Source organism: Passer domesticus, chromosome 5, assembly GCF_036417665.1.
Source record: "Passer domesticus isolate bPasDom1 chromosome 5, bPasDom1.hap1, whole genome shotgun sequence".
Classification (NCBI taxonomy): domain Eukaryota; kingdom Metazoa; phylum Chordata; class Aves; order Passeriformes; family Passeridae; genus Passer; species Passer domesticus.
The window spans coordinates 74,459,073-74,479,201 of record NC_087478.1 but is presented as its reverse complement, the minus strand read 5'-3'; the positions used below and the strand labels follow the sequence as shown (position 1 = coordinate 74,479,201).

Here is a 20,129-nt window from a genome sequence, read left to right as displayed (position 1 = left end):
TTTGTTTTTGTTTAAAAAGAGCTTTCAGATCTGCTGAGTTTGAGCCAGTGCTGAAAACAGAGCTGCCAAATTTATCATTGACCAGAAGATTTGTATGGGGCTAAAGGAGGTTGGTACAGAGAGATTAGAAGCAGATTATCAACATGCTTTTAGCTTTATCTGTTTCTAGAAGCAAATAATTAGCCTCAGAAACAACTTCATCTTAAAATAAGCTCTAAAATATAAATTATTGGTGTGAAAAGACTGATAAAAGTTTCAGGAACTGTTTTTTTTTGCCAGAAGAAATTAATTCCCCAAGGACTTAGTTTCAATCAATGTGGTTCCCGTAACTCTGCTACGAAAAGCCAATTTCAAGAAACTCATTTAGTTCCTTATTTCAAATCCTCTCTGCAGCCTGCCTGTAGAAGAGGGGGAAAAAAGAAACAGTTCTGATGACAAAAATCATGCAGCTTCTGGAGCTTTGTTACAAAATGGAGAAAATTGCTTTATTTTTTCTTTTTTTCTTTTTTTTTCTTTTTTTTTTTTTTTTTGGTGGTGGGAGGAGGGAGATAAAGTGGTTTGATTGACCTTGTTTGCTGAATTGAGTGACAGGAGCAGCTCCCAGCAGGAGCATTGGGCTTATCTCATCCAGGAGAGATTGTCAGCCAGGGAAATGAGCATAATCAAGCTGAGAAATGGCATTAATTTGTGCTTGTGCCATGTGTGGTCCTGATAACTTTGGAAATGAAGGAACTGCCCATGGTTTGTCAGCAATACCCAGGTTTCCTTATGTTCTCCATGGCAGCATGGGTCCCTGATGTCACCTCTTACAGCTTAAACAGCCATGTGGAAAGCATTAAAGGATTTTTGGCAACAATGGGAATAAAGTGGTTGGTTTAAAACTGTTATGTTTACATGTTTTTTCAAAGCAATGAAGATTCAAGTGGTCTCCTTATGCCCTGTTCCCTTATGTTGCTTTGAAAGCCTCAATTAAAGAAATTATACACCTTTCAGGAGAGTAGACATGAGTCCTTTTATATATTTGAAAACCTAGAAAAAATTTATTGGGGAAAAAAAAAAGCTTAAAATAAAATATTGTCCCATATCTCAGCATAGGCAAAGTGATAAAGGCAAATGAGAAATGAAAACTCTTTGTACATTGGTCTAGACATTAGAGAGGATTTTTATAGGACAAAACTTTATGCTGCTGGTACTCTCACAGTGATGATTAAGAAAGCAGACCTTTCCAGCTATCATGATGGGCTTTTTGGCCAAATTTGAAAACTGCTGATTTTGTCCTGTGAAAACATCTCCCATGCTGTGCCTCCAGCACTGTTAAATTCTCTTCTGCCTCCCCATTCTGGGTGTCCCCACCTGGTGAAATCCACATTTCCAGCAGAACACAAATCTTCAGGAGGCAGGATCAGAAGGTAGGGCTGTGTGTCTGTACCAGGAGAACATCCCTGACCTTCCCCTTTGTAAGGGAGAGCTGGCAAAAGAACGGACCTTGCTGCAGGGTTAGGACTGGCACATTGCAGGGAAACACTCGTGCCACCGGAGATTCACCACCAACCAAGGTTTTTCATTTCCCTTGTGACAGTCCTCTGTCCTCTCTGACAGCTGGGTCACTCTTGGTAGCTTAGGATTTATCGAGTTCATTCCTAGGTGGTTTTAAATCCAGGAATCCAATTGTAACCAAGAAATCCAGGACAATGCAGGAAAAGCAGATTCTCAATAAAATTCAAGTTCACCCCAACTCTGTCCAAGTCACTTGCTGAATAAGAAGCTGCATTTTTTCACAAGGATGTCCTGATTGCTGTACTCCAGGCCATTGTGACACTGCTTCAGGGAAGGTGACAGTGCCATGCCTGGTGGGACATGAGGAAGGAACAAAAGCATCCAGCCTGCTGGAGGCTCCCAGTTCAGGGTGACCACTGGCCTGTCCAGAAAGTGGCTTTGGTGAGGGTGTGATGCCTGCTTGGATGGCATGAGCTGCTTCACAGCACCCTAAAGAGAGGGATGCAAATAAACCTGCATTTCTTCCTCATGGCAAAGGTGTTTGTGAACCTGTGCTCGAGCTGGGGGGCTGGGAGGGGGGGTGGGAAAGGAAAGAAAAGACACAAATGGGGCATTTGGCATGTGCCAAATATATGAGCTGTTCTAAAAGTACGATGTGTCATGGGCTCATTATTCATCAATGCTTCATCACACTGAGTTTATGGTGGCATTAAAACTGGAGAAAAAAAAAAAGACGTCATTTACATGAAATGCTGGAGACACTCCCTCCACCCTTTGATTCCTTCAGTAAGCTGGAAGGAGGTTTGTGTGCGCATGAGAAAGTGTGCTATACAATGCCAGCCTTTATTCTCTCCTTGAATTACTCATACTGTGCAGTATGTAGCAAAAAAAAAAAAAAAAAAAGAAAGAAAAAAAAAAGAAAGAAAAAAAAAGAAAAGGAAAAGAAAGAAAAAAAAAGGAAAAATGTTTGGGGCTTATTTTGCTGTTAAGAAATAACAGTGAAACACTGGAGCCAAGCTACAATGTGAGCGAAGGCACTGATGGCTTCTGGAGTTTACTTTTCGAGTGGCTTTTTTGAGTGCTGGTATCTCTCTGTGCTTCACACTGCAGTTGCTGCTTTCCTCTGCACACAGGACAACCCAAATTCCTTCCACAGCCCCCTAAGTCCTGACCTCAACAAAGGAGTGACTGTTGTCCCACTGCACGAGGTTCTGCATGCTGTTAAACCACGGAGGTGGAGAGCACCAGGCTGGCACTGGGGCAGGGGCTGGAAATTTGGGATCATCAGTGCAAGGGATTTGGGCAAGGTGGAGAGCTCTGCATGAGACCCCAAATCTCACTGTAAGGCAGCTGTCCAACAGAGGACTTGTGAGTTCAAGAGCTGACCTCCTTCCCCGGGGTTTTTTGAACCCGCTGGGTCTTCTCTCCTGACAAAAAGGGGCATGATTTAAAATCCAAGCCGTGGCACAGAGCAAGGAGGGACATGGGAGACTGTGGCTAGTGGCCTTGGAATGGGGCAGTGCTGCCTCAGAGCCCGGGGAACACAGCCAGGAGACCCCTGGAGGGACATGGGAGACAGAGCAGGGGGTGCAGGGCTGTGCATTTATGTCTTGTGCTGGAGTCCTCCCTGAGGAATTCACATGGGTGTGCTCTCACTGTCTGGCCATCAGCTAAGGTTTAAGATTATGTGATTGCTCGTTTTGGAGGATCTTTATTTTTTTAAAGTTAATTTCCTAATTTAGGCAACACACCTAACCGTTATTCCTTATCTTTTCCCCAATTTTTGCTAAGAGAGGAGAGTCAACTTTTACTACCTATGGCATTATCCAAGGTTTCTTCAATCCCAACATAACACAATAGATTGGACTGGCTCCAGAAGAGTTTGTTTAGTCCCATATATAATTATTACCTTGTAAACAGGATGCACCTTTAAGTTATAATTTAAATATGATAAACGGGCCAAACCCAAAGAGTTTTATTATCCCAGGACACAGTTATTACCAAGTTAACAGGAAACACCTGCAAGTTATTGTTAAAATTAGAGATGGCTGAAAAATGGGGAAATAATTTTTGTGGAACAAAAAAAATAGAATTATTGAAGCTATTGCATTCTAAAAGTTTCAAACATATCCATTTGGGCAACATTTTATACATCGTTTTTATTGAAATCATGTCTTAATGTTCTCATTGGCAGACAACCATTGCAGTTTTCCACTGAGAACTGGTGGATAAGGAAGGGTATTAAAAGGATATTTGAAGCCATGTAAATTTAAAATCTCATTGAAACAATGATCAGAGGTTGGGATTCAGTGAAAAGAGCAGTCTCAGCAGTGAGAGGCATGAAGGTCACTGGAGAAGGTTTTAGGAGAGCCACAGAGTGTTGGTGAAAGGTAAATAAGTGCCTGTCAGCAGTGGGGTCCCTATCTGAGAGGGCTTTCCCAGTAATTCAGTGTTGATGTGTTTGTTGTTGTTTATGTTTTTATTTTTTTTAAGTGCTTAATTTCCAAAAGTTCTAGAAAACCATTTGAAAGTTTTTACTTTATGGCTTTGAAACTGTTGTTGTTTTACTGGACGTCCTTCTGCTGATATCACAAGAGATAAAAAGGATGATTTTATAATAAAAATCAGGAAGGGAAAAAAGATTTATCATTCTGTCCCACAGATTAAAATTATCTACTGTATGATGTGTTTTAAATGTTGCTGCTACACTAATGTGCCATTTTCGGATGTACAACCACAAATCTGCATATGTTTCAAATGACACTGTTAGGCTAAACCTTGCAGGGGTGTCATGAAACCCTTCATGAAAACAGTTTTCCAATTCTTGAAACAAGGTTGCGTTAGATTTTGGGACCATTACTAAATTAATTAGCATGGAAAATGTATAACAGTGTGTTATTGAACAGACCATCAGTCTGAATAGATTATTGTAGGGGCACATGGTTTATCCTGGCTTTTTAGCAGTTTATAGTTTTTAGTGCTGCAAATTTTTTAATTTAATATTTTTTTTCAGTGGGAAAATGGGCATAGTTGGTGAGCTGTTTCATGAAAAAACTTTTAAAATTATGGAATATGTCTGTAAGAGATGATTTTGAGAGTCTGTGAGTCTCGGGAGACTTCCACAGGCCTGGATCACTTAAATATGGGAATGGGGTCACCAAGTCAGGAGGAGGCTTTAGAAATGTTACCTGGAATGTTACATACATTTAGAAATGTTACATACAGTCTACTCAATCTTCTCAGACCAGATTAGGAAGAGTGAATTTTGTAAATGCACTTTTCATGTAAAATGTACTACACTAATTTGAAGCAGGGTGCTGTTTGGATGAGAACACTTCTTCTTTTTGCAACACGAACACAAAGACAGAGCAAACTGGAAATTGTGGTAAACAAAAAATGAAATTGAGTTATCACCATCCTTTGCTCCTTGACGTCTTTAATTTGTCATTTCCCTTTAAATTCAGATTCGCCTTCTAAATGTGGGAAGGGGAAACGTTTTATTACTCAGCCTTGTTATATTATAATTATTGGCTTTTTATTTTGCTACAGCAATGTGGTGAATAAGAGAAGTGACTGCAACACATGCTGCTCCTCTTGCCCCTGGTTCCATCAGACTTTCCCATTGTGCACGCACAAGGAGGAGAGGACATGACTGAGTAATCAAAATGAGTCACTTTCCTATCTTTGGTGAAATAACTCTCTGTTCAGCACTCCCCTCTGCCAAGTAGCAGGCAGCTATTGCAAGTAGGTAATTGCCCTGCTAACACATGCCAGGGCTCAGATAAGAACCAAGCTGGGTACACGCAGAGTATTAACAAATTCTCCAAGCCCTGACTCTGCAGAATAAGATTCAGCATTTTCATCCAAGATAATATGCTCTAATTAACCAGTGCACGGTACTTTACACTAAATACAGGGCTTGAATAGAACTTTGGGAATGGGATAATGGAGGCTTATTAGGTTAATAAAGAATCATGTGTTCCAAGGCTGACTTAAAAACACAATTAGACTTCCTTTAAAATAGGCCAAAGTATTTCAGATTTAATCAGTCCCCTGGAGGTTATTGAAATTATGAAATAGGTTTGGCAATCGATAAGTGACATCATTTATGCTCTTCAGAAAATGAAAATGCTCTAAAGAAACACCAGGAGCTTTGGTGGCTAAAAGCCACCTGAAAACAGCCTCAGAGACTGGATGCTTTTTGTCCAGCATTTGGATAGAAAACAATTTATTACAAAAGTGGGAACCAATCTCTAATATTATGTGAGATATATAAGATGTGTATTTTCCCCAGAGGAGGGGCTTCAGGCACTTTGATGAGTTAATTATGTCTTACAAAATGCTTTCAGAGTGCTCCTTTCTTCTCAAACCTTGGGAACATCACAGATCTTTTCCACAGGGTTCCACTGGCCAGGTTTGGGTTGCCTGGTCTACAACTCCGAATATCTTGAGTGGTCCATTGTCTGTGAAGCACCACTACAGTGGTGTCCCTCCTGGCCTCTCCTTAAGCCCATGTGGCATCTATGTGACACCAGTGGGTGCCTTCAGGTGGCCATCAACGTTGGGCTGCAGGTGTCCAAGCACGGGAACTGATTTCAGAGCTGTGTGCAAGGTCTGTGTGACTTCCTTGGGGCGCTGGTGGTGCTGGACACGAGTCAGCACCTGCAGCCCAGAAAAGCCAATCGTGTCCTGGGATGCCTCAGAAAAAGCAGGACCCTGCCCCTCTGCCCTGCTCTGCTGAGCCCCCCCTCCAGAGCTGCCTCCAGCTCTGGGATCCCAGCACAGGAAGGACAGGGAGCTGCTGGAGCCAGGCCAGAGCAGGGACACCAAGGGATGGAGCAGCTCTGCTGGGAGGAAAGGCTGAGGGAATTGGGATTGTTCAGTCTGGAGAAGAGAATCTTTGGGGTGACCCAATTGGAGCCTTCCTGCTTGAAGTGAGCCGACAAAAAAGAAAATGGAGAGAGACTCTTGATAGGGGCTTGGAGTGATAGGGGAAGGGAGAATGGCTTCACACTGACAGAGAGCAGGTTCAGGTTGGATATCAGGAAGAAATTCTTCCCTGTGAGGGTGCTGAGACTCTGGCACAGGTTTCCCAGAGAAGCCCTGGAAGTGCCCAAGGCCAGGTTGGATGGGGCCTGGAGCAACCTGGGATAGTGGAAGATGTCTGCATATGGCAGAGAGTGGGATGGGATGGGCTTTAAGGTCCCTGCCAGCCCAAACTCTTTCATGATTCTACAACTCCTGCATGTAAATAAACTCTTGGAGCTCTCAATCTCCTAGAATTGTGGCAGTTTATTCTCTGTTTTTCTCAGCAATTTTCTCTCAACAACTGCTCTCAGCAACTTGAAACAATTGCTGGGTTGGTCTGACACTTGACAATGTTGTCTGAATCCTTCCTTGAGTCTTCTGTTGTAAATGTATAACACAGTATAACACAGTATAACACAGTAGTACACACAACATTACCTGCATTTCTCATTTCTACTTGCGTGGGTTTTTTTTTTCTTTTTTTTTTTTTTTTTTTTTTTTTTTTGAGGGGCTGATTTCTCTAACATATACAGCCTGAAATGTGTTTGTTCTGCCAGCAATCTGTGCCATTATTCCTGCTTTTTATCAATTTAAATTTTTCTTAGCTGATTACGTAGCAAGTGATGAGCCAAACACCCCAGGGCCTGATCATTAGGCAAAAATACTCACCTGAAATCAAAGGGAGTTTCAGCCTAAAGGGTGGGACTGTCTGTCATGAATATTGAAAAACATCAAAATGGATCACGCCATCATGTATGCGTAATCAGAAGAGCCAAATGTGTTTTAACCTTTTTAGTGGAAATAATATTTAAAAAGAAATACTGGAAGGGTGGGAACACATCTGAGGAAGGAGTCTGCAAGTAAAATTTAGCTCATATGACTGGTTTGGTACATTAACAGGGGATTATTTCTAGGACTGGCGCTGGCAGAATTTAATCTTTCCTTCGCAGATCTTCTCAGATTAATTTGAATTTTCTCACATTTAAAAAAATCAAGTATTCACCTAACTTTTTTCATTTTTTCTCTGCTCACCACCCATTTTCCTCCATCTTCACTGAAACTAAACTCTAGTCGACCCATAACTAATACACGAAAGACTGTAACTCTCAGTAGCTGCAAAAAATACTTTATAACACTTCAGCCTGTCAAAGCACAAACTGTTCTCCTCCTCCTCCAGCTATTCAGTGAATATCACTGTATTTCATTGCTATCTCCTCTAAAAAGTGTCAAAGGAAGTTAAGTACACAGGACAAATCCAGGCTTCTAGGAGGACTCCCACATACTTTGAACTGAACCCTAATTTTAGTGCCTATTTCAGTTAATTTCAGTTAATTATACAGCCAGTTAGGTCAGTGCCTGCCTCCCCAGCAGTGATCTGCAGGAGATCTGTGCAGAACTGACACCAGCTCCTGAATGCCAGGTGAGTATTACCTGTGGATCTTTTCTTATCCCATGGTGTGACAGAGGTCTGAACAAAGCTGTCATTGGTCAGGACAGGCCAGTAGGAAAAATATTTCCTGAATTCTGTGCAATTTCTGGAATTATGTGCAGATTTTTCAGGCCAGTAAGAGTTATGTTTAACCATACACTGTGATACTGCTTTATACTGGCTGCACAAAATAATTAAAATAACAAAGCCCATAGCTGTGCTTTGTTTGCCTCAAGTCACATTAGAATACAATGAGATAAGAAAGCAAATCTTCCTTTCATGTTCTGGAAGTCTGCTTCCTGTTTCCATGTGGATGTGCTCTAGGAAACAGCAGGTTAGGTGTGTTTGGAAGTGCATCAGTCAGCCACTTTGCTCATGTAACCCTTGTGTGGTATTTGCCTGGAGAAGGGGTGACTCCACCAAGCCCTTGCTGTTTTTCAAGGCACCAGCCGAGGGTCAATCTGCCACTAATTTTCCCAAAAAAGGCAAAAGGAAGAATTTATCTTCTTCAATGGGTTAAACACAATTTGAGCCCAAATGCTGGGCACATGCAACTCAGCACCCATTTTTCTAGTGGGATACTGGTCCCTTTCCCTTTGAGAGGAGCAGGCACATTGTCAAAACAGGAGAATCCAGGAGAGCTGCTGGAAATGCAGTTTTGGGTGATGCTGCAGTTGTTTACATGCTGTGCCACCAGCACATGGCTGGGTAATGTGCAGGATGACTTGGGTAACACAGGGCAAAATTTCACCCTTTTCTTGTAATTCTTCACCCTGACTTTTTTCCAGCTGTGGCCAAGTCAAACACCCCTAAAATCTGAGATGGCTGCATTCACCAAAAGTGCATGCAGCAACTTCTTAGAGGTGCCAGCAGCCTTTGCCCTCTCTCATTGTGTGGCTGCACTTGGTTCTTGCAAAGGTTTGGTTCTGCACATCTGGAGTTGTGCAGTGCCCCACCAGGAAAGGAATACATTTACAGTCAGTGTAAGCATAAACATTTACCAGAACTCATCTGTAACAGCACAACAGGAAAACTATTTAAAAACAACAACAACAACAACAATAAAGAAACCAGCCAAGAAATAAAGGAGTGGTTAATCCCATTGCCTGGACTGATCTATTTTTACACCAGTAATAACAAAGAGATTGGCAATGAATTGCACTTATTATCTTGAGTGCAATAGCAGTGAGGACCCATGTTCAAGAGTCCCTGACATCACTGGGTTTTATATCAAAAACGAAAGCATTGCTTTTTATAGCTTATAGTGGCAGCGTTCACAAAATATCCAAATGCTCAGGTTTCACTCCCACTGAAGGAAATTTAAAGGCTCCTGCTGACTTATGTGGGAGTTGGACCAGGCCCCATAGCAACTACTTATGCCCAAATACAACCTATGGCTGCTGCAAGTAGGGGCAAGCCTTAGGTTTGCATGATGATGATTCTATTTTAAATTTTGTGTAGGGAACACACACACACACACACACACACACACACACACACACACACACACACTTGTTTGTTTTTCAGAACTGCTTTTATCTCTAAGTGTTATGATAACCTTTTATCAGGCTCTAAGCTGGCACTCCGCAGGTTTAGGGAGGAGTGAATGCTCCTGGTGCCTCTGCCTAGGGATAGATCTGGGATCTATGGATGCTTGTGTTTGGGTTGTAAGAGGCTTGGGAAGGACAAAGGAGTAATTTTCTGATTAGAGCCATTTTTCCTGGTTAGAGCTCCCGGGTTAGAGCCACTTTTCAGAAACTTCTCTGTGGAGAGCAAGGTCTCAGGAAGCAGGTGCCTCCCAGGAAGGAGGAAAAGGAGTCAGCGCACAAACCTCAGAAGGACCTGCAGACAGAAGTCTTAAGGAGGATAGAAATGGAAATGGACATACAACTGTAGGGAAAAATCATGCTGGAGCTACAAGAATCTCATTGCAAGACTCAGACAATGTAATTCATGTAAATCTGAGGTTACCTGAAATCTTGAGAAGACATAATACATGAGAAACAGTAGCCAAGGGTGAGGGAGGAGCAGCAGGGTGTGAATAAGAAGGGTGTCTAAATTTACCCAGATCTGTACAGCTTTTATGTTGCTTTTAAGAAAACAAAAAATCATCACAGGACTTTTTCAAGTTTTACAGATGACCCCTTTAAAGATGGAGAATGCCACAACAAAGAGAGGAGGAGGTGCAATGCAGCACAGAAAATGAAATAGCCACCAAGCATGTCCTCTGTTTCCAGCAGCAGATGTTTATGGGAGAGTACAAAGCTGAGGCTGTGTAATATTATTCATTTCCTTGTTTGGCCTCAGTAATCATCTCTTCAGGGGCTTCCTGAGGTGGATGTGCAGCATGGGCATTCGTGTCCTCCTGCGCCAGCCTTCCGGCATGGATGTGGCCAGTGCCTCCTGGAACCTCTTGGAATTTCACCCTCCTCACAGTGCCATGGCAAGAAACTCTGCAGAGTTTCTCCATGCTGCCCAATAAAACAGGGAGCCATTCTTTCCCCCAGCCTGTAATATCACTTTTTGTGCCCTGTCACTTTGTTGTAACACTTGGTCACCAATGGTTAACTGCTGTCTCTGTCTCCCCATCTATGAATTTGGAGACATCTCCCACATCTCTCCCCTCAATCAGATCATCTTGATATACCTTACTTATGGTAAATTCTTTCCTTTCTCTGTAAACTAAGATGATGTTCCCAAGAATGAACAGGTAAAATCAATACCCAAAGATATTTCTGGTTTCAAGAAAGCATCCATGTGAGCTGGGTTAAAAATCACCTATGAGGAATCATAGCACATACATTTCAAAATCCCAAATCACCCAATCTTTGTGATTATGGAGAGACCTATAAGACATACACTCTTAAAAAAATAGATAATGATTTTAAAATTAGGTGTTTCAAAATAATCCGCTGGCTGCTGAACATGCATGACTTTTTCACTGTTTGGAGCATTGTTGTTAATTTATGTAAAGAAGGCAGATAAATCAAATAATGGGAAGCCCACTCCTTCCTCAAACTTTACGGCTGATCCAGCGCCCCAGCCCTGTTTTCATTCAACTATGTAAATATTCATCTAAACTATTGACCGGATGCAGAGTGGAAAAAAATAACTTGAAATAAACAGGCTTCTCTATTTATACACATTCTGTTGTGCTTGTGCTGGGGCTGACCAAGAAGTTGTGTGTTTCTGGAAATGAAATCATTCTGCGCAGAAATGAAGATTACAATGAAGGAAAAAGACAATCCAGTGTTGTCAGTGGACAAAACCACATCTCAGTGAGTTTGCCTGTCCTCAGGGGCTATGGTGACATATAATACTTTCTCTGTTGTGGCCATTTTAATTATTTGTTTTGGTTGAGCACATGGGTGCTCTGATGAAGGACATAGGCATTTCAGAGTCAGTAGCACACCTGGTATCTGTGGCCTTTATGTCAGTGGAAGTCAGCTACCTGAGTCACACTAATGGGGGGAGACCAGTTCTCAGGTGCTTTTTTACAACTGTTTGGTTTAGCTCTCCATAAAAATAGAGAGGAGCAATGGAAACAAAGTTTCATTCACTGTTATCTAGACTTTTATCAGCATTGTACAATTTTTTAATCACAGTTTATCATTTCAGAGCAACAAGAAAACACTGAGCAGAAGGCTTATTGCCCACTAAACCTTATCTCAAACAGAAAGTCCTGGCAAGGCACAAATCATCCAAGGCAAGTTCTGCTGGCACGAGAGTTATAATATCCAGATTAAGTCAGTAGATATACCTGAGAAGGTATGAAAAAAGCACTATAATTTTAAGGCTATTGCTGGTATCTTGACAATGTTATAAATGAGACAGTGTCTCATTCTGTGCAGCAGTGTGACCTTATTGACTGCAACAACGGTTGCATGAAAATTATTGCAGGGTAGAAACTGAGTCAATGCTAATGGAAAAGAATAATATCTCCCAATTTCAAGGTTATGCAATCATCTGGCAATAGAGACCACTCAGAAACAGAGTTCCAAAGAAATATAAAAGTTTGTGCAAATTATTTATAAAGGGATTTTTTTCCCTCAATGAAGTGATTTATGGTCAGCTGATGTACTTGTTCTTTCCTAGAAGGTGCATGAGCAGATTCTCAGACTGAGAAAAGAGAATAGCTTTGCCCTCTTGGATTGCAGACTGCAAAGCAGAGGAAAAAATATATCATGTGATTCTGAGCATGGGAAATATGAGGCAACACACACACACAGAAGTAAGTAAGGTGTTACTCTCTATACGGATATTTTTAGCACTGTGGATTGGTTAAGAGAGACAAGAAAAAAGATGCCCAAATTCCTTTAGAGGTCAGCTGATTCAGGACCAAGCTCTAGGGACCTCTCAAGAAAAGTAAGGAAAACATCCCCAAACAGAGAAAATTCAGTGAAACCCAGCCTTGGACACAGGCTAAATAACAGCACTGCCTGAAGATAAGAAGGTATTGGGTAGAAATAAGAAAGGCCATAACTCCTAGGGCTTTATTTCCACAGGGTCCCAAACTTTGAAGTGTACTTAGACTAAACCTTAGATGGCTCTCAGATGGTTTCTTTCAAGGAAGAGCACATTTTAAAGGAGAATGGGGAAACATAAACAGGTTGGATGTCACATGTAAATAACAACAAGTGGCGGTCCTGACGGAACGGTTGCGGATTTCAAGGAGACGTGGGCTCATGCAGGATGTGAGTAACTCCCAGAGACTTCCCACTATCTTTCAGTGGGCTCCCACTGACGTTATTGGTATCCTGTGGTGAGAGAATAGGACCAATATTTTTAGATGTGGTGCTGGCTGTTCTCTGGAGTCCTTGCAGCACCGGTGTATTTTTAGTGGCTCATTATACACCGTGGAGGAGCCTTTGCGTCGTGTTGTGTCACACGCAGCGTGTGAACTTCCTGTCCCTGCTCCTCCGTGCCTTTGATCGTGCCCATCCAGCCACACAGCAGCAGAGCTGTCACACCAGCCATGGCCATTTCTTCCTTAATAGGACTTCCCAGGTAGGTGAAACGTGCCAGACAGGGCAGAGTGTCACTGCGCTGACACAACAGACGCTGCAGAGGGACCAGTTGGAGCAATGCCAGAGACACTGTGGATATTTCATCCCTCTGCCTGTCAATATTCTGTATTCCATGTCACTGTATCCTAACCATATTTTGCATTCTTTGCAGCTGTAGTAATGTCACCTTGCCAGGTATGTCTGCCTGTGCTATTACACAGTTTGCTACTTGCTGACAAGGCCTGATGAACATTTAGGACTCATAATTGAGTGTATCATGACTAATAAGTTGATCTAGAGTGGTAATTTCTGGTAGTTTTCTCTGGTGTATGTTTCTAGGAAAGAAGATCAGTTTTCCTTTGTAAAATTTCTTAGACTTTCCTGTTATGATTGTTATTGAAAATAACTAAAAAGTGATGTTCTGCTGAACATCTATGTTTCTATGTGCTATGTTTTTCTTACTGTCTTCCTTTTCATCAGTGAATCCTTAATAGATGTTGTCAGTAACACATGCTAGCTGTTAGAGAATCCAGATGAAATTATACAATGCCTCATGACACACTGTTTCCCCACTCCTCACTGCTATGCACCCAATCCATCATGACAGCCGCTTAAGAGCCACAATGCCAGTTTCATATGTGAATTTCCTAGAAAAAATAACACAATATTTATTTTCACTTTGAAAGCATGGGAGTAGTGAGATTCTTATTCCCCAGAGAATGGTTATACAAGTTTATGCATTTCAACAAAACTTGCAAAACACTTGCATTTGAGTTAGAGAATCACACAATGTATTTTGATGTACTTTCATCACAATTTTCTGTACTGACTCTTCAGACTTTCAGTAGTTTATCTTATTTGTAGGGACAGAATATTGCAAGAGAGCATTGGCTTTATTTTCAACTGCTTTGCACAATCTTTACCTCAGCACGACAGTGAAAAGTGGGAGCCAGGAGGTAAGAGAGAGATGAAGCTTTTGAGAAGAAATTCTGCTGCTGCTGATCCAGGCCTTTCTGTGCAGGGTTATTGCTGAGACTGTGAATGACAGGGTTTTCCTGCAAAGGCTGCTGGACTTTCAAAATAAAAGAACCAAAATTTCCAATGGTCTTTTCCCCCCACAAAGAATTGAAATCGAATGAGAGTGGATTTAAAGTTCTCCTAAAATCTCCTGCAGCCTCTCTAAGGGCACCCAGAGAGTATTGAGGCCCTGGCTGGCACCTGATTTTAAAAAAAAAAATACTGGGCTCCTCAGATGCTGTGAGGTGCACAGGAGCTGTCTGTTGTGAGGCCTTTCCCCTCCTTTGGGTTGATTCCCAGGGGGATATCTGAAGTGCCCTGACCTGATACTTGTCCTCACAAACTGTGTATCTGTGCACACATGTACATTCATATATTTCTACACAAAAACACCTACACACCCTTCAGGCAAAAGAGGAGAGACAAATTGTTGATTACAGAAGAAATTCCATCACTGTATGTAAGGTAAAACTGAGTGGCTTAGTCAGGATATTTTATTATAACTTTTGCTCTGCTTTGGTAGGTGGCAACCCCAGCGAAAGGGAGGAGGAAAAACCAGAGCTGTGCACCAGGCAGTGATGGGAATGGAAACATCTCTCTGTTCCTTCCAAATGTGATCTCCAGACCAGCCTTGCTTCACGCTGCTCCTTCAGGCAGCAGTACTTTGGAAAGCATTTCACAGCTCCAACTGTTTTCTCTATGCTCAGGAGAGATTCCTGCTCTCAGCTGTGTAAATGTTTTAACTGAGATTCATGCTCGGCTATTCAGGTCACTGCTTTCTCTTCCGGCCCACACAGACCAAAATGCATCTATATAAGCACAAAGTGTCCAAAATCAACAGAGTATTTTTCATTTGAACACACCCATGGCACGTGGCTCCCTCCAAGTCCAGGATACAATGCCAAGCAGTGGATTTGTACGTTTGCCTGACGTGAACTTAGCATGATTTATAAAAAAACAGGCAATAGGCCGGTTGTGTGCCCGAGCAAATCTGGCTTGGCAGAAACTATCATTCCAAGGAAGGAACTCAAGGAAATCAAACTCTCCCTCTGGTCTTGAGAAGGGACTTATCTAATGTAGGAAGTGTTCTCAAAATATTTAATTTGTATTAAGAATTACAATGTATTTCTTTCTGAATTCAAGTAACTATCTCCTTTGTTGAAAGAATAAAATAAATTTCTTTCTGCTGTTTTGTCTTTGTTGTTTAAGGGGTTTAGGAACATCTTGAAGCTCAACAGCATTTAAATGATCAAAACACCCTTAGTTGTAGAAAGACCTAGATAGGTCTAGAGATTGATTTAACCAATGCACAAATTGTCAGGGATTGTGTTTCCACTTATTGATATCCTGCCTGCAACTGTATGTTATAAAAACCAACAGTTTTTTCCACGGCTGATCTTGTGAAACAGGAGGTGAAAAGCTTTCCCTAAACTTTGGAAAACAACAAAAAAATCAAGCCTCTAGAGCTAGGAGATTGATGCAGCTGTCTTAAACTACCTTCACTGGTGCATTATTGTCATTGTCACCACTGTCACAGACTCCCCCTTTTCTTTGCCAGTCTGTGAAGGGAGGTGCTCCCTACACAAGAACCACCAAAATGTCTTAACTACAGAAAAGGAATGCTCTCACTGCTATTTGACAGTCATCACATTTCCTCCCCTTCCCTCCCTTTTAAAATCTATATCCACATTCTTAGCCTTGTATTTCTTTCCAACAATATTTATCTCCACAGATGATTTGGGTCAAAGTTAGCAATAATTCTGAGACAAGAAAGTCACTATATGTGATAAATCAGTTTTGGCAGGAAAAAAAAATCTAATATTCTTCTCCTGTTGTTCAGGAGGCCTCTAGATAGCCCAAACTGTAAATGTATCTGTGTGTATCACTGTAAGTAAACAAACTTCCCTCAGGAGGCAGAAGAATATTTATTTGTGCTGCAAATGCTAATGAATCTTCTCCTGAAGGACACATTGATTACTGTGTACCTTCCCAGCTGCATTAATTACAAGCAGTAATTATGCCTGGTTCAGGTAAAGACAGGTGATTCACATGGACGGGCCAAAGTAAAAGGTGCCTCGCAGAGGACAAAAGTAAAAACAATACAGAAGTTGAAAGTATTTTTCCATAGGTTTCTCTTCTCCCTACAGAACCAATGAAGTTGTTGCACTGACATTTATTTGCAAAAAGATGTATTGACACAGCCTTAATGCTGGGATGGCTTCAAATTCATACACCAGTGCAGATTACCAGAAATATGAAGGAAAAATACGTTAAGTTTCATCTCAAGTTTGAGATACAGAAGGGGAAGTGTGTACTGGTGAAATCTGCATAATTCTAGGGGCAAATATTGCCCTGTTCTCAAATTCCGCTTAGTTCCACTTGGTTGCTTTTTGGGTTTTTTTGACCACACATCCATACCAGTTGCCACCTTTGCTCCCCATGTGGTACCAGGACAATAAGGAGTAGTTCCAGGCCAAGTTACAGCTGCACATTTAAGTCCCTTGCAGTATTTTGGGTAGCTTTAGGGGAAAGCAATAAAGCCACCCAATGACACACGAAGCAGAACCCAGCACAAGTATACAGGACCATCTATCCCTGTTTCCCCCACACACCTCATTTTGCATTAAAAACTTATTTAAATATCTGTCTGAATGTAAAGTTTAATTTTCCAGTTTTTGGAGTAGTGAGGAAGTGTTTTTGGTTTTTTTTCCCCGCTAAGTTTTCAGCCACTGTCCATTAGTTTCTAGTCAGTCTGTGTAACTCTGTCTTATAACAAGTGGCCTAGCAAGTCATGGCTTTAGAGTTTTCCTTATGGCAGCAATCAGTGATCCATAACTGCTAGGCTGGCTGCTGGGCAAACTCTCACTTGTCCTAAATGTTTTACAGAGCCAAGATTAGTGAAGTGTAAAGGGAAACACGAACACCCTCATTATCGATTGGAAATAAAAAATGGAGAGTTATTCAGAGCTTTTCCCAAGTTCAGACAGGAGGCCTGAATCACAGTTTCAGCTCCTTCAATGCCAGACCCACACTCCAGTCACCAAAACTACACTTCTGTCAGTATCTTTAAACATGGTGATTCCTTCTCTGGCACAGCCTGCTTCCAGATGCTGAATGATCAACTAAGTGAATTTTCTTGCTAGGTAAGGATGCAGGTTATGTCAGAGCCTTTATAATTTTAGCAGTCTACTTTGGTAACTTTGATTTGATGACCCTTTTAGAAGCAAATAGTGAAGTGGGAATCTCAGGAGACATGATTTGGTAGCAGCAGTAACACCAGATATTCCAAGCCTGCATCCTGCTTGTTCCTACACCCTAAACTGTGCCAGGAAAATCCTGCATGTGAAGAAGGCCAGGGAATTTGGCACATCCTCTCAAACCCAAGTTGTTTTGTTTTTTGTAATTTAAAAATAAGGGAATTTATTCTTGTAGATGCAGGAATGACAAGTGTTACACTGGAAAACCTGAAGCCACATCGCTGCTGAGCAGTTTCTGCTCTGGAATCTGTGATGCAGACATGAAATTGTAGGAAATGTCATTAATACCTGTGTTATATGTCCTGACCAACACCATACCCACAAAAGATAGGTGAATATACATCTTGTAAATGAGTCACCTTTAATGAAACACACTGACTGAATTCCCCTTATTCTGCTCCCCGTGTTTTGTTGGGCTTCATCTTAAATTGAGCTGTGAATATTTCCATGCAACAAAACATCTATGAAGGACTGTGTTTTACTTATGATCCCAGAGGAAAATGGACTATTACCATATCAATTTGGAGAAGAGGATGCCAGATGACTGGAACAGACTGCAGAATATATTTGAAGTTAGGAGAGCTATACATCCTGTGTAGAATGTGCAACATAAAAAAAAATTAAAACAAAAAGAAAAAGAATGCTAAGTCTATAGCAGCCTAGGGGTGCTTTATCAGTCATGAAGTGCATATGAGAAAAATATTGTTAATTAATAAGGGCCAAGATGTGCTTAAGGAGGACGAAAGAAAAATATGTCTGGTATATCAGCTAACACAGACCACTCAGCAAGCATCCACCCTGCAAGCCTGAAGCAAATCCTGGTACTGCTGATAAAAAACCCCATGAGAGTTGCCAGAGGTCTTGGTCTAAGAGATAAATCTAAGAAAGAAAATACAACAGCACACTGCCTGTTCCATATAAGAATATCCAGGTCTATCTATACATAACATCCTGTATCTGACAGCATCCAGGAAGAGACAGTGAAAGAGTTTGCTTTTCCTTAATTTCTTTTTCCCAGTGATCTGTGGCCAAAGGTTGCAACCACGTTGTCAGAGCACTTGGTGCACCCTGGTTTTGTTAATTTGTCTGCATTACCATTTTGGAGCTGTTTATGCATATCTAAACTAACCTGCCAAGGTGCATTCAACATGAGCCCCAAACATGGCATTTCCTGTGATTATGTTGGTAACTGCTGTTCTCATTTGCTGCCCTTTATTTCTTATGCAACTGGAAGGAGGGAATGGCCATTGCTCCTTCTATTCCCATGGAGTATTTAGTCTGATGGACACTCTCCAGCGACGCTTTTCCGGGCTGAATAGTCCCGGTCTCCTCCTCCAATCCAAAATTGTACAGAAACCTCACATGTGTCTGACCATTCCTGCTCCCCAGGCACACCTCCTTCCTAGTCCTGTTATAGCCTTACTGGAGCTGCACACAGAGATCCAGAGTAGGGTCACTAAGGATTTATGCTGCAGTAAAATGAAAAATACCTTCTCCTCACTTTTCATTTATCTCCCAGTAACTCCCAAATGCCCTTTCCACTGCTGGCCTCAGAGAACTGTAGGAAAGGACTCCAAGACCTGTCCTTTGTGAGTGCCACCTGCTCTTGCAGGGCCTTCCCAGTACAGAAATTGTTAGGTTTTTTCCTCCTCTTATTATCTATTCCTTTGCACCTACTGACTCTGACGTCTGTCTATTTTTTTTATCACCCAGCTGGCTGAAGCTCTTCACAGTCATTACAGTTGTGACACCTTGAATAATTTTGTAGCAACAGAAGTCTGCCATCCATGAAATACTAAATACTTCTGAAGGGCTGGCTTTTGTTGCCATTGCTCACAAGTCTCATTAACACTTCAGGTCTCACACATCTATCACGTTAAGGGTGGGTTCAAACAACCTTTAGAAAATGCAGAGAAGGAGCAGATACACAAACCCCAAACATACTGGTACAAAAACATGTCTGCACCGTTGGAAGGGGTCTGTCTATTGTACCTCAAGTCCGTGTGAAATGAAATCAAAACCAAAAAAGAGACAATGGTGCAAGTCAATTATATCAGAAGTGTCAGTGGATTCCAGGGATCTCTTTCTCTGCCTGTCATGAATGTTCAGAAGAGCCTGATGTCTCCACAGCCCTCAAGACATTGCTTCGGTCCATGCACACAGAACTGCTGTCCCAAACTGAAGTTAATGAGGATTTATCCCCCCCAACATAATAACCCTCCTTAATCTGTAAACCTCGTTGCTGGACTCTTTATGTGCATTATCCATTGTGTCAGAAGATAAACCTTTAATTCCAAAACTGTGGCAATTCCTCCAGTGATCCCACTCACAAACCATGGCAGAGGAGCTGTGTGTGGTGTTTGCCTTGGATTCCTTTCTGCAGTTAAAGTACATGAGAATTGCTCTCAGTTGTTGAAGCAGCCCTCCTTTCTTATCTTCCTGACCACTGTTTGCAACATCTGTCAGTGCTTATTTAGGAGGGCCCCAAGACACAAAGAGCACCAGGACAATTACACTGAGTTCTGTACTCCATTGTCAGGATGCTCTTGTCTTGTCTTGGAAAAAATATCTTCAATGGGAATAAGATAAAACCATGTGAATTTTTTTTTATGGTTTAGAAAGTATATGTTGGCAAAGGCTTGTCTCTAACAAATGCTGTTTCTTTTTTAAATAACGTCAGGGGAAAACCCCATCATAACTCTTTTTAACTATTGTAAGACAATAAACTGCTCTACCCAAATAACATATGGCATTTTTCTCATTGCAACCTGAACTATGTCTCTTTGGCAGACTTCAAAATCTCCTCGTAGTCAGGAGGGGACAGCACTGACAAATACAGAGCTCAGGAAAGTTAAATGAAAATTTTCCAATCCTTTCAATGGGAATCTTGGCAGA

The 20,129-nt window shown here is 41.6% G+C and overlaps 1 protein-coding gene and 1 long non-coding RNA gene across 4 annotated transcripts in view; one reads left to right on the top strand and one right to left on the bottom strand.

Annotated features, from left to right (window-relative positions):
- LOC135300988 (potassium voltage-gated channel subfamily KQT member 1-like) overlaps positions 1 to 20,129 on the bottom strand; it is a 413,931-nt gene that overhangs the window by 46,867 nt on the left and 346,935 nt on the right. The window lies entirely within an intron of this gene.
- On the top strand, positions 7,076 to 15,144 carry LOC135300987 (uncharacterized). Of its 3 annotated transcripts, XR_010362727.1 has the most exons (5): positions 7,077 to 7,945; positions 9,685 to 11,660; positions 12,050 to 12,185; positions 12,460 to 12,648; positions 14,501 to 15,144. It is a non-coding gene; the product is annotated as an uncharacterized LOC135300987 (long non-coding RNA). The 3 variants fall into 3 exon arrangements; XR_010362728.1 differs by lacking the exon at positions 12,460 to 12,648 and having other exon boundaries at positions 7,076 to 7,945; XR_010362726.1 differs by having other exon boundaries at positions 7,076 to 7,945; positions 12,050 to 12,648.